This window comes from Crocodylus porosus, unplaced genomic scaffold, assembly GCF_001723895.1.
Source record: "Crocodylus porosus isolate Cpor-Errol unplaced genomic scaffold, CroPor_comp1, whole genome shotgun sequence".
Classification (NCBI taxonomy): Eukaryota; Metazoa; Chordata; order Crocodylia; family Crocodylidae; genus Crocodylus; species Crocodylus porosus.
The window spans coordinates 7,719,387-7,733,511 of record NW_017728920.1 but is presented as its reverse complement, the minus strand read 5'-3'; positions in this window follow the sequence as shown (position 1 = coordinate 7,733,511).

Below are 14,125 nucleotides of genomic sequence, written 5' to 3'. Positions count from 1 at the left end.
ACTTGGTTGGCCCCAGCTCCCAGTTCTTTAAAAAAAAAAGCCCAAACTCACTGGCTCCTGCCAGGCAGGGGGGTAATCCCCGCTGCCCCCCGCTGCCCTGTGCTGCATGGGTGGGCTCTGCCACAAGCCCCCAGAGGCCTCAATGCCCCCCTGCCCCCAAAGGTTGATTCAGACCTTTTTATTTTGTCTCCTGATTCGATTCGGAGATTTGGCTGCCAAATCAAGCCAAACCTCCTTTGAATCGAATCAGCACCTGCAGCTTCACACAGCTCTAGTATCTATGTAATGTATATATGTATTTATGTAATAAATAAAATATATAAATGTATGTTGTATGTGTCTCTGAATAAATTCTATATTATAATAATATGCAATATATACTGTGCTTCCTTGCACAGTGAATGGAATGCACACTGTGAGAAAAAGCACAGATTTTTTTTCTAGAGAAAAAGAATCAAAATAGACACACAAAAACAAAAAGAGGATTGTGGGGGAGGAATAAATTCAAAGGAATGAATGAATATAATAATAAAAGGGTACAGAAAGCAAAAGGTATTGAATCCCACTTGCTAGGATCAGGCTAGCAAGTAGGAAGTAATAGCTTTTCTCTGACGCTGCTGAGCTGCTGGAAGACACAGCTCAGTAACTAACCCCAAGGTAGAAAGATCAGTTCAAACAATGCTTTTTATGCTGTTTTTCCATTTTTCCCCCAGGGCACTGGGATTGGAAGGGACCTCAGCGAACGATCACAGTCACTGGCCAGCTACAAGTCAATATCAGAGCAGTTCTTCCCACCTCTTCCTCCTCCCTCTCTTTGATTTCTGTTTCCCTGTAAGCAAGCCCGGCTTCGAAACTTGAAATGTCTCAAAACTTTCAAAATGTTTTGACTGCCCTCATTTCATTTTGAGGCTGTTTCAAAGCCTTTCATTTCATTTTGATTTCACTGTTTCAAGCTCGAAATGAGTAGAAACAGCATCAAAACGAAACACCCAGTGAAATTTCACACAGCCCTAATACACACATCCCCCTTTTAATCAGGGTTTGGCTTTTTTTGCCATTGATTCAATGATGCAATTCTGGGATAACTGTTCACATGCAGTTTGTGATGTCTTGGGATAAACTGTAGGATTTATCCTGGGAAATGGATATGGACATCTGAACAAATGCACTTTGTCCTGGGATAAAATGTTTTTTCCTGAGACAAATATGATGTCTGTTTGTAACCTACAAGTCACATGTCTGGATGATGACACCAGAGGTGCTGGAGAGAGTGGGGCAAGGAGAAGAATGTGCTGCTGAATGCAGGAGGGGATGGGAGGAGGTGCCAAATGCAAAGATAAGGCAGTCTTACCTGCTTCTGAGACTCATTAAAAGCCTCTGGCAGCTACTGGCATGGTTTGGTCTGCTTGCCCCAGTTGCTGTTGCTACAGCAACAGTGCAGTGCCCATGTACCCAGTGGCTGCTTCTGTTACCAGGGTGCAGACTTTCTGGGGAGGCCACCATTTTGGTGCCCTCTCCCACCCCATTAAATTGGCATCTGGGGCTGATGCTCTGCTTTCCCACCCCACATTATGCTACTGGGGGACAATTCTCATCCACAGTCAAAAGAGAATTTCTTTACAAGTATCGCTATGAAATGAAGGAGCATGAGACTGGAACTTGGAGCCAATTAATAGCCATATAATTACTACTTATCCCTTCCTAGTCACTCCTGACTTCACCACATCATTTTCATTCAATTTTTGCTTAATAGGTCTGCATGAAAGATCAGTTAATCCATCCATGAGTTATATATGGTACAGGGTAGATTTTATGTTTAGAAAGAAACAGAATGAATTGTGTTAGAATAACACCCTACCTCTGTCAGTGAGAAGGAATATACCAACATGTAGTCACTGGAGGGGGGCATATCACACAGAGCTGTCTGCATGGGAAAGGCATATTGGGGGTGAAAAGATATGAAAGTTAAACAAAAAGAGGCAACCATTAATGCAAAGCACCAGATGTAAGTGTGGATGAAGATGGAGGATGCAGTGGTCATGGTCAGAAAGACATCAAGGAGCACTATTGTGTTTTTAGAAGGCCAAGGGCTGGGATCATAGTAGACTGGCAGATGAGTCATGAGTGATGGGCTATGTCAGCACAGTGGCAGAGTGCTCTGTCATATTGCTGAAGGATGAACCCTGCCCAGCTGCTCCCTCACAGCATATGACCAACCTGGACACCCACTGGTAAAGATATCCTGGTGGTCCTTGCACTGCTGCTCTTGAGCATAACAGAAACCCATATCTTGAGCCCAGTGCTGGAGGTGGGCCACTGCCTCCAGTGCTGGGCATCCCCACTGCCTCACTTCTCTCACACAGGGCGGAAGAAAGCAGCACGGGACTTATTCCCTGAGTTGAACAATTGAGCTCTTTCCTGCCATAGTGTAGACAAACAGAACTGTGAGTGAGGCAAAAAGCAGAAATCCCACACAAACCCAGGGGAAAGAAAAGCAGCGCTTTGTCCGCTGAGAGCTGCACTGGTTTACATTGGATTGGAACTGACTTTATGTAATCAGTGGAAGTACCTGCGTGGATACTTATTTTAGTTCAAAAAGTCCCAGTTCAGTTTAATGTAAACAATTTCCTTATCTACTCAAACTGAATAAGCTTCCTATAAAATGAAATAAAAACATTCATACTGCCTTTTGCACCAGTTTGGCTACATAGTTTTAGAATCACAAGGGAAATATTTTTGTCTACATGAGCCCTGTGGCAGGCTGGGGGGGAGGGGGATGACAGTGTCAGAGGGTGAATGAATCAAGGTGCCTCTTGAAATATAAACCTTTATTTCTTTACTGGAATTAAGCAAGAGCTGTGCCTGCCTGTTTTAATTTTGGCTGAGGAAAAGACATTTTCTTAAACTGATTTTTCTCTTCTTAATAAATCATGTTCCTAATTAGGTCATCTAAGTCTTACTCTGTTACTTAGGGATTTTGTACAGACTGTTCCATAGAGGTCAAATGACCTTGAACCTCTAAAAGAAGTAGGAAAGAAAGGTTGTCTTAAGAAAACCCACTCCAGATGTTCTGTCCAAAGGGCACAGACTAAAGAGTCCTCTGTCATCAGGTGTGTCATATGGAGGGCACATGGATGCATGGAAATGCCTAATGAGCACAGACAAAAATTGAGTTAAAGGGTCATAAGGTATCAATATGATATAATGGATTGGACTCAGAGCTGAATACCAGTTAGGCTCTGACACTGATGCCCTCTATGGCCTTAAGTAAATCACTTAACCTCTTTGATGATTATGGCTGGAAGATCTGAAGAGATATACAAACACTAAGGAGTAATTGAGGTCTCTAGTAGATTCAAATGGGCTTGCTAGGAAATATTCAAAGATGCTGTTACAGTTTGGCTGTGCCAGTCAGCCAGCAGCTTGCCTTGCATCTTTGTTTGGTAATTACCCTGTTTTCTTACTTTGTGTGTAGCCATAGGGTAACACTAAGTACCAAAGATGGCTACAAAATCTAGAACTAGTAAATCATTTTAACACTGGGTTTTGAGAGCCAGAAATATGTTTCCAAAGACCCTAGACAGTGGTCATGTCTACATGAGCAATTAATATGCAGGAAGCTTACTGTGCAATAAAATACTGCACAGTAAGCTTTCCCTGAGTGCACACCTGCACGTGTGCCCATTGGGAGCAAATTTGCTCCCAATGGGAGCAGTTCAAGGGCAGGGATACTCCTGCCCTGTTCTGCTACCACAGGGGTGGGCAAAATACAGCCCATGGGCTGTATCCAGCCTGCAAGGCCATTCTATCCAGCCCACAGGGCCCCTAAAAAATTTAGAAAATTAAAATTTATCTGTCCTTGGTTCCTGTCAAAGATGACAAGAACCAAGGGCAGTAGGACCCAGGGGAAGCCCTGGAGGGCTCCTTCAACAGGAGGGCCTGCCCAGCCCTACCCCGCCAACTGGAAGCCCCAGCAGGGCCTTCTGGCCTGGGACCATGTGGCTGCCCCGGCACTGGAACCTCAGGTAAGGGCTGGGGGTGGGGGGCAGGGGATGAGCTGGTGCAGAGTGCAGGGAAATCTGGCTCCTCCCCTGCCCCATGCCTGGAGCTCTCTGCTGCAGCCACTCACAGCCTGCATGGGGCTGTCCTGAGAAGGCACAGGCAGCCACAGGGCAGGTGAGGGGCCACTTTTCCTGCACTTAGCACCAGCTTGTAACTTGCCCCCACTACCAGCCTGGGCCCTGCACACCTCCGGGCTCAGCCATCCAGGCTGTGCCATGGTGGCAGCAGCTGCGACCCTGCCACTTGCTGTACTGGGCAGTGTTTGCTGCTGCTGCTCAGTGCACGAGCTCTGGGCAGGCAGCAGCTGCCAACACTGCCCAGCATGTTAAGCAAGGGGGCCACAGCTGGTATCGCCATAGCACAGCCCTGGCAGGTAAGCCCTGAGCCAGCACGGGGCCCAGGTTGGCAGCAGGGGTGGGTTACAAGCTGGTGCTGAGCATGAGAAAAGTGGCCTCTTCCCCACCCCATGGCTGGTGCCCTGCACTGCAGCAAGTCACAGTCCATGTAGGGCTGCCTGTGCCTGCTCAGGACAGTGCTGCGTGGGCTGCAAGAGACTGTAGCAGGGAGCACGGGCCATGCGGTTGGGGAGGGGCTGTCTTTCTCCCATGCTCTGCACCAGCTTCTTCCCTGCTGGCAAGCAGGGGGTCAGGGCTGCACACTGCCCCCCATCTGTACCATGGGGCTGGGGAGGCACTGGGAGTGAGCGGGTGCGGGAGCAGGGCCTGAACCTTTGTCCCAGGGCCAGTGCCAGCAGGGCCAAGAGCAGGGCAGCAGGAATACAGGGTCCTGGCTGGCAGAGGCTCTATGGAGCCGGGGAAACTCCCCTCTCTCCCTGCTGGTGCAGCCCAGCCCAGCTCCACAGAACCCTGCCAGCCTGTGCCCTAATCTGGGCCCCATGGATGCTGGCCCTGGGACATTGGTCCAAAGACATTGAGACATTGGTTCCAAGATGGTGACCAGCGGGCAGGGCACCTGTCAATGGGTGGGGATACCCATGCGGCCCTCGACAGCTTGCCACAACTTGGTAACTGGCCCTCCGCCCGAAATAATTGCCCACCCCGTGCTACCATATGGCAGTCGGGAAGCTGTAGGCTCCCCCAGGTGTCAGCCCCAGGCTAGCTGAGGGCAGCGGGGTTAGGCCTAGACTCTGGTGAGTAGGGGGAGCTGTCCTGTCTCCAGGGCACCTCCCTCCCATCCCACACCCCTGCCCCATCCCCACTCTGAGATTGGAATGGGGGCTGGGACAATGTCCCCTGACTCCGCAGTAGACAGTTTCTGGCCCCAGCTCTAATCTCAGAGCCGGGGTCAGAAGCTGCCTGCTGCGGGGGCAGGGGATATTGTCCCCACCCGGGGTCCAAGCTCGGAGATGGACCCAGCAACAGGCAGCTGTCTGGGGCAGGGGACACCTGGGTAGCAGGCAGCTGCCTGGGGGGAGGCACAGTTTTCATGCCCCCTGTGGTTTGGGCTGACCAGGAACAATTTGCTCCAGGTCAGCTATGTAGCCATGCACTACTGCACAGTAGCTACTGCGTGGTAAATCTACTACCTGTATTTACTAATCTACTGCACACTAACTCCTGCAGTTACATAGTGACCCTTTATTGCACAGTAGATTAGTCTACTGTGTAGTATAAAACATCTCATTTAAAAACACCCAGTATGCTATAAGCTCTTCAGGGTCTTTTTTTTGGTATGCATTTCTACAGCATTTAAATTGTAGGGCCTTAAACCTACTTGGAGTTCTGAGTTTTACTGTAATACCAATGATAAAATATTATTTTTGCTAACAGCCAAATGGTTCTGCTGTGCGTAGGTCTGAGCGTCCTCTTCTTTGAATCAGTAGAGAGCAGGTTATTGCAATAATTGATGTTTGAGTAGCTTTGGGGCAGGGCAGGGCATGGCCATATGGAGGACAAGAATGTCTTACCATTCTTATAGGCTAGGGACAGACATTACACATAAACCAGTCAAGTGATCAGAAATTGGTTTAATCCCGTAACAGATGTTCAGTGCACATAAACCAGTTTGAAAATGGCTGAAACCTGGTTGAATGTAGTATCAGACTTAACTGATTTGGGTCAAACTGATTTATGCAATGTCTGTTCCAGACCCCTTGCTGGTTTAAGTTAAATCAGAGTCCCCCAGCATCCTGGTATGCTCTCTAGGCTGAGCGGAGCTCTCTATTCCACAGTAGAGCTGGCCCCTCCCCTCTGCTTCCTGGCCAGAGCTCTGGCAGAGACTTGCAGGCACAGCAGGGTCTGCTGGCTTCCACATGCCCCACTACTCCCTCACCACTCATTGCTTAAGCAGGGATCCCTTCCTTCTTCTGCCACAGCACAAACTATAGCCAGCATGTGGTATGCTAGCTAATGCTGTGTAAGGTTCCAGCAGAGACTGCAGACACAGCAGGTTCTGCCCAGCTTCCCCCTGACCTACCCCCCACCCCTCACTGCTCAAAGAGGAAATCCCATCTCCCTCCCTCTTAACTCCCACAACACAAACCCCAGCCTCATGGACCCTAGGCAGGTGGTATGCTAGCTAATGCTGAGAGGTGTCTGTGTGTGTGTCTCTCTCCAATCTCTCCAATTTCACTGGGGCAGGCAGATAGAACACTGACTGCTTAGGGCTATTTGAAGCTAATCAACAGGTCAGATGGTAAATGTGTAAGAAATCTGAAGTAATAGAGAGAGGCCATTGTTTTGCTAATTGGGTGATGAAGACTATTATCACTATCAGCCCCCAGCTGGCTTGCTTGCCTGTCAGTTTTCTGCAGACAGTATGACAAAGCAGGGAGGGATATTGAAAAGCTCCATATCATCAACAGATGCATGCACTGCTCCCTCCCCACTGCCCTTGCCTTACAGTGCTAGCCCAGGGCTGGGGGCTGGCAACACTTCTGCCCCTTGAGCAGCTAGCGGGGAAAAGCCTGGGACCATGCAGGCAGACCTCCCTAATGAGAGGGTCCTGTTGGGCCTGGCCATGCCCCCCTCAGCTCAGTTCCCTGCAGAAGGGAAGGGAGGGCTGCTCTAGTGCCCCTGGCTTCCAGCCTGAGCCACTGCAGGAATATGCCTGAATTTCCTCAGTCCAGAGAGAATGTCTGTCCAGTTCCAAACCAGTTCAGCCTAGCCAGGTTAAACTAACCTGCAAAGATTGAATCAATTTAGGCTCAGAATTTTTGAATGTCTGTCCCTAGCCATAATGTCCCAAGTTGCTGATATACAAATGCCACATGCAGGATTGTGCAATGCGTGAACTTCATCTTTAATTTGTCTGTGAAGTACCATGTATATTTAATGGCACTTGGTTATTAACAATGCCAGATGGCAAGATGATACAGGGTGCATCTGTAGTCTATACATGCCCCTATGGCACTGTTGTTACTGCACCATCATTTAGTACTTCCTTTTTGAAATACTAAGAGATGGCACAGAAACAGCTGGTATTCCACTGCACATGGTTATTTTTAGGCACTATGTCGCCATAGCACCGCACTATAACAGGGGGGCACATTGCTACAGCGATATGGCATTGTGTAGTGCACCCACAGATTGTATCATAATAAAGGAAAGGATTACAGAGGGGCTTAACCAAGACTTAAAAGATGGGCAACTAACAAATTATAGAGTACAGTATGTCTCCCATGAGAAAAATGGGAGGACCCCACAGTTTTAAAGGCCTCCTGTTAGGCCTCATCTGTCTCTTGCCTTTTCTAGCACAGTCCTGCATGCTGGGAATTGCAACTGTAATGCACTAAACCACCTCATTACTTTCACAATCCTTACTGTGTCTGCCAGTCCAACACTAGCTGAGTTCTATAATGAGTAGTGCCTACAAAGAAAAACTGACCACCCATTGCCAGATATCCTTAATCAATCTGCCCCATTGATTAACTTTCTTTTGCAGTTAACCAGTATTGGCAGGTTCCTTTTTATGATCCTGAATGTGTTTCAGAGATGCCCACTGTCCCATCACTCCTCTTTCAGCCCACATGTGTGTATGTATACATATATATATATATATATATATATATATACACACACACACACACACAAATACACACACATCTGGGACCTGTGGAAATGGGCACACTTCCATTGACTAAAATTGGCTTTGGAATTGTGCTCTTGGTCCTCTTTAACTATACATACCATGAACACAAGTGTAGAAAGCATAGTTCACTTCCTATTCACTGGGATCTGGTCATCTTCCCCAAAACGTTCCTTACCACTGTTGTTATTGGGCCACCCCTACTGCTGGGAGTCTTAGTATACAGGACAATAGAACCAATGAGAATTTTAACCACCCTTCTGTCTAGTCCTTCTCTGAGCAAGTTTCAACTGCGTAGGGGGTTAAAACACCAAGATGACTGTAATAAGCAGCTGGCCTCGATCAGCACTGGTTCCACAGAACCCCAGCCCCAATAGGGCTTCCTCCCTTGCAGGAAAGTTGTTGCAGGCACTAGTAACACTATTATAGTTGTCCCCTAACACAAGTGAACCCCACTTCGTACTGACTCAGCTGTGTTGGTCAGCATCTTGGCTCTGGCCATTTTTGACCCAGACTCCACATACTTGCTCTGCAGATTTTCAACCCCTGGTACCCTTACACATCTGCACCTATGTCCAGATAAGCCAACAGACATGCAGGATGACAGGGTTCATGCCTTACACCCTGAAACTGCAAACCCAGCCCATGATAATCTGTGCTTTAAAAGTATTATATAGCATGGACAGAACCCCTTAGCCTTGAATTCCCCTTCCTTCTCCCTTTCCTTAAATCACATTTGCATCAAAAATTCCCCCTGACAATGGTGTGTTTGCTAACTAAGGATTGCACTGCTCTGAGCAGTGGAGTAAAGTAACATAAAGACCAACATGCAAGAGCCCTGTGCAGACAGCTTAAGGAGAGAAGCAATGGCTGCCTGCAGATTTAAGCAGAACTGCCTTCTCCCTATTAGAAAGAGCCCTTCCTTGTCAGGACTGAAGGACCCTGACAAAGTGGAGGAACTGGGAAGGCAACACTTCCCTGTCTGCTAAACAGGCTGAGCTGTACCTATTCTGGGGACAGAAGGCTTCAGAATTCAAGGCTGTCACCTTTCACAAGCATTAAATTGAAACAGAGCGTGGGGTTTGCTTTGGTTCCTGGGCATGAATGTTGCATCATCCATTGGCTCTGCCTGCTGGCTGATAAGAATGGTACCCACAGGCTGAGCAGAGTAGAAGGCACGATGCATGAAAAACCACATACGCTGCTAAATCTAATTTCAGGTGTCTAGCCTCTCTAGTTAATTTTTACTCCCCAGGTCACATGTAATTAATTCTGAATTAGGTAACCCAAAAATGTATAATCAAGTTATATTACTCTGCATGTGTGAGCACAGAGTTGCTGTGACGATAGAACTGACAAGATTGCCTGTATTTTATGATCATCCTTACACTGGGAATATCCAGTTGATTTACTTTGCAGAAAGCATTCTCTCTCCACAGAGAGAGAACAAAAATCCTACTTGCTCATTTTAAGACTAGATCACGACCCAGATAGACACAGCCCCCAGGGACAGACATCACACATAAACTGGGTTAAGTGATCAGAAACTGGTTGAAACCTGTAACAGAATAGATGTTCAGTGCACATAAATAAGTTTGAAAATGGCTGAAACAGGTTTGAGATAAACCTGGTTGAATGTAGTATAAGACTTAACTGATTTGGGTCAAACCAGTTTATGCAACATCTGTCCCAGACCCCCTGCTGGTTTAAGATAAACCAGACACCCCCAGCATCCCGGCATGCTCTCTGGGCTGGGTGAGGCTCTCTGCTCCAGCCACAGCACTGACCCCGCCCTTTTGCTCTCTAGCTGGAGCTGGGACTGACCCTAGCAGAGACACCAGCCGGCATGGCCCCATTAAGGCACAGTGGGCAGGGAGGGGTTAAAATTCCCTTCCTTCCCCCACGGCAACTGGGGTCAGCTTGTCTGCCAGGGAGCAGAGGGGATGGGGGCTGCAGCAGGGGCCCCTGGAGCTGCCAGACCCCAGCTCCAGGGAAGAGAGGGAGAGGGGGCTCCCTTCTCCCTTCACCTTAATGGGGCCATGCTGGGTAGGTTGTCCCAGAGGGTGGGGAGGGGGGCTCCGTTCTGTGCTGGGGGGACTCTTACCCCTTCTCCCAGGCTGGGGACGGGGACTCTTCCTCTTCCTCCCCTTTCCCTGCCTGCTGCTGCAGAGCTGGGTTGGGGGGCTCCAAGACATGCTACCCAGCCCGAATGGGGTAGGGGCATGGGGGGTTCTGTTCCATGCTGGGGGGGGAGGACTCTTCCCCCTCCTCTCCCTGCCACCAAAGTGGCAGCAGGAGCACAGAGCTCAGCTGGGCAGGGTCCATGTGTGAGGGAGGGTGGGGAGTATAGGGACCCCTCCGCTCTCCCCATGACACGCAGCCCCTGCTGCCTGGCAACAGCAGCAGGTGGGGAAGTCAGAGTGCTGGTGCCCAATGCAGATGTGGCTCCAGGCAGCCCTGCATGGGAGGAGAGAGCAGAGCACGCCTTATCCCCATGGCTCTGCTCCCTGAGTCTGAGCCTGCAGCTCCCGCCCTTGCAGTGGGGGAAGCCCCACACTAGAACCAGCTGCTTCCCCCCCCCCCGGCTGTGCAGGGCCCTGCACTCCACCCTCTGCTTCCCTGCAGAGTCCAGCACAGGGCTTCCCCATGCAAGTGTGGAGCTGCAGGTGCAGCGCAAAGTGATGATATAGGCAGTCAACACTGCGCTGGGGGTGAGGATTGCAGGCCTATGCAGCCTGCCTGGCTGCTTCTATCCCCACAGCTCCATGCCGTGCCTGCAGCCCGGCACTCACACAGGGAAGCCCTATGCTGGACTCTGCAAGGAAGCAGGTCATGTGGCTCCCTCTACTCCTGGCAGTGTGGGGCCCTGCACAGTGGGGACTGGGGGAATCAGCTGGCTCCAGCATGGGGCTTCTTCCGGGGCAAGGGCTGGAGCTGCAGGCTCAAGCTCAGGGAGCAGAGTTGTGGGGATAAGGCAGGCTCCACTTCCTCCTTCATGCAGCACTGGCCACAGATGCGCTTGCACAGGGCACAAACACCCTGACCTCCCCACCTGCTGCTGTTGCCAGGCAGCGGGGGCTGCACACCATGGGGGGAGTGTGTGGGAGTCCCTACACCTGCCACCCTCCCTTGCACCCCATATACCACACCCTGCCCAGCTGAGCTCCACGCTCCTGCTGCCCCTCTGAGGGAAGGAAAAGGAGAGGGGAAGAGTTCCCCCCAGCATGGAACAGAGCCTCCCCCTGCCCTGGCGGATGAGGAGTTGGGAGAAGAGCCCCCCTCTGGGGCTGGGCAGCATCCCATAGAGCCCCCCCTCCCCCCCTGCAAGGGTGGTGGAGAAGCAGGGGGAAGAGTCCCCCTCTAGGACCAGGAAGTCTCACAGACCCCCACACCTAACCTCACTGCAGGAGGGAGGAAGAGGGAGAAGAGCCCCCCACCAGCACTGAACAGGGCCCCTCTCCTGGCCCCACAGCAGTGGGGGAGAGGGAGGAGGGGAAGGGTTCCCCTCTTGGGCCAGCTGTCAGTGAACCATTGGGGCGGGCCTGCGGGGCTGGCCACACCCCCTCCTCAGCTCAGCTTCCCTGTTGGAAGGGAGGGCTGCTCTAGCACCCCCAGGCTTCCGCTTGAGCCACTGCAGGCATGTGCCAAACGTCTATCGACTTGCAAACTGGTTCACTCTCTGCAGGTTAGACTGACCTGCAAAGACTGAATCAATTCAGGCTCAGGCTTTCTGAATGTCTGCCCCTAGCCCAGGGGACATAACAGGAGGCAGTTTTCCTCTCCTTTTAAAACAGAAGAGACCAAGTCCTGCAAACCTCATATTCTCCCACCCCTGCACAAGAGGGTAGTAGGTAAGTGAGATGGGTTGGGTATCAGTAGAGGTTTGGCCCCAGGCCCCCAGACCAGTGCCAAGGGCCATCACAAATTAAATCCAGGGAATCCAGGGAAAAGTCTGTCTCTGTCACAGTCAGGCAGTCTTCCCTGTGCCCTTCCCTGGGCTGCATGTGGAGTAGCATACTTATGCTCTACCCTGTACACAGGCTCCTGTGGTCCTCACTTGTGTCTCAGGGTATTAGAAGAACAATCAGTCCTGGATTAAATGTATCCTGCACCACAAATCCATCACTTTCCCTGTGCACCCTAATGACTCCCACAATTCAATACCTAACTCCTGAAACAACCCTTAGAGCACACCATCATTTGTAAGCCCTCCTGGTGCACTAGTGAGGTAATTAGGTAACCAGTACTAACAACTATGTGCATTAATAAGTATGCTAATTGATATTGACTGTCTTAGGACAGGTACTTTGTCAAGTGCCAATTAGATGCCCAAAAGCAACTTGAGAAATGGGAGGCTGTGTGATTTGGCCTGAGATCTGGGAGCCAAAAGGATATTGGCTGCTAATCCAAGTCAAGCCCTTACCTCAGTCTTTGATCTCAGGGAAGTCCCTCAAGCTCTTTATCCCCATCAAACCAGAAAAATCAGGAATTTCCCTGGGAACTCACTACTGTCTTTGAGAGATGATTTTATCTGGCAAATACAGTAATGGGAGGTACTTGAATATGGTAAAAAATACGGAGGTTTGAGGAGAAAATGGGGAACACCTTTAAACCCCACTTAAATACATTAGACATTAAACAGTAGACATATTAGATATTACAAAGGAGAGCTCTTTTTTAAAAGACAGAGAAGATTGGGAAATGCTTTCAAAATAGGACACAGATTCTCATGGGCAGCGGACAGTCAGTGACCAGGGGAGAGGGTCCCCCAGTGGCCAATCCTGCAGGCCAAGAGGGGCAGGGGGTGTCCCCCATGGCTGATCCTGCTAACTGGGGGTGGGGGGAGGGTCCTCTGCAGCTGATCCTGCCGACTCACAACTGGCAGCAGCATGCTACTGGCACTTTCAGGTCAGCAGGATTGGCTGCGGGGGGACCGTTTCTCCTGGTGCACTCCCCAGTCAGTGCTCTCAGGTGGGGCACCTGCTCTCTCATCTGTCCCCCCGCCCAGAAACGCTGCTGTCCGGGGGTGCATCAGTGCTCTTAGGGGGTGCGCCCCCTATGCATCACCACTGCAGATTCTGTTTCTGTAACTCAGCCCTGAGCCAGATCTCAGCTGGGGATTCCTTTCCAATGGCAATGTCTCAGATGGCATAGAAACGCCACCTTCTTTGCAGCCTCTGTCTCACCAGGAGTGTTCGAATGGGGCAGGCAGAGTCAGCCAGGAAGATCTTGAGGCAGCTTGGCCAATCTGAATTCTTTAGAACAGCCCCCAAGTAGTGTAGCCCTCCCTCCAGAATCAGGGGGATGCAACCAGCATCTTTGCTTCCCTGAGCTTTACTTAGCCATTTTTAACAGGCAGTAGGCACAACTAAGAACCTAGCCTTCCAAAATTCACCCTTTCTGAACTGTGTTTTAATAAGATTATAATTGTTACACACACATACTTGTTTGTCTTAATTCCCAGGGATCAGATTTTTCTGTTGAATGTTCCCTGTGCTAATGAATCCCACCTTGTAGTTGTCCAGCAATTCATCTGTTAGTGTTATACATCTAATGCAAAAACTACATGTACATTTAAGGCAGTCAGTTTGTGGACAGGTACAATGGTGCCAGAAGGCCTCTGGAAGGAGATCTGGAAAAAAATGGAAGGTACGAATTGTTCTATACCTGTCAGTTGCATAACTAGGGATGAGCAAGCAGGACATCAGCCCCTGGTGCTAACTTAGGAGGGGTGGCAGAATTGCCCCTCACCCCTTCAGAGTCCCCAATTGCCCCCCATGCCCTGGCAGCCAAAGGAGCCCCATGACTAGCATTGCTTTTGTAGCAGCCACTGAGTGCACAGACACCATGATGTTTCTATAAGAGCAACAAGCGGGGTGAGTAGACAATGCTGAAGCTGAGGCAGTATCAATGGCAGCATCTGGGGACTGTTTTTAAGTCTGTGACATAGGTAAGGCTCGTGTACTTCATCACTCTCAGACCCCCCACCCCTCCAGCACTCTGCAGCTCCTCACCA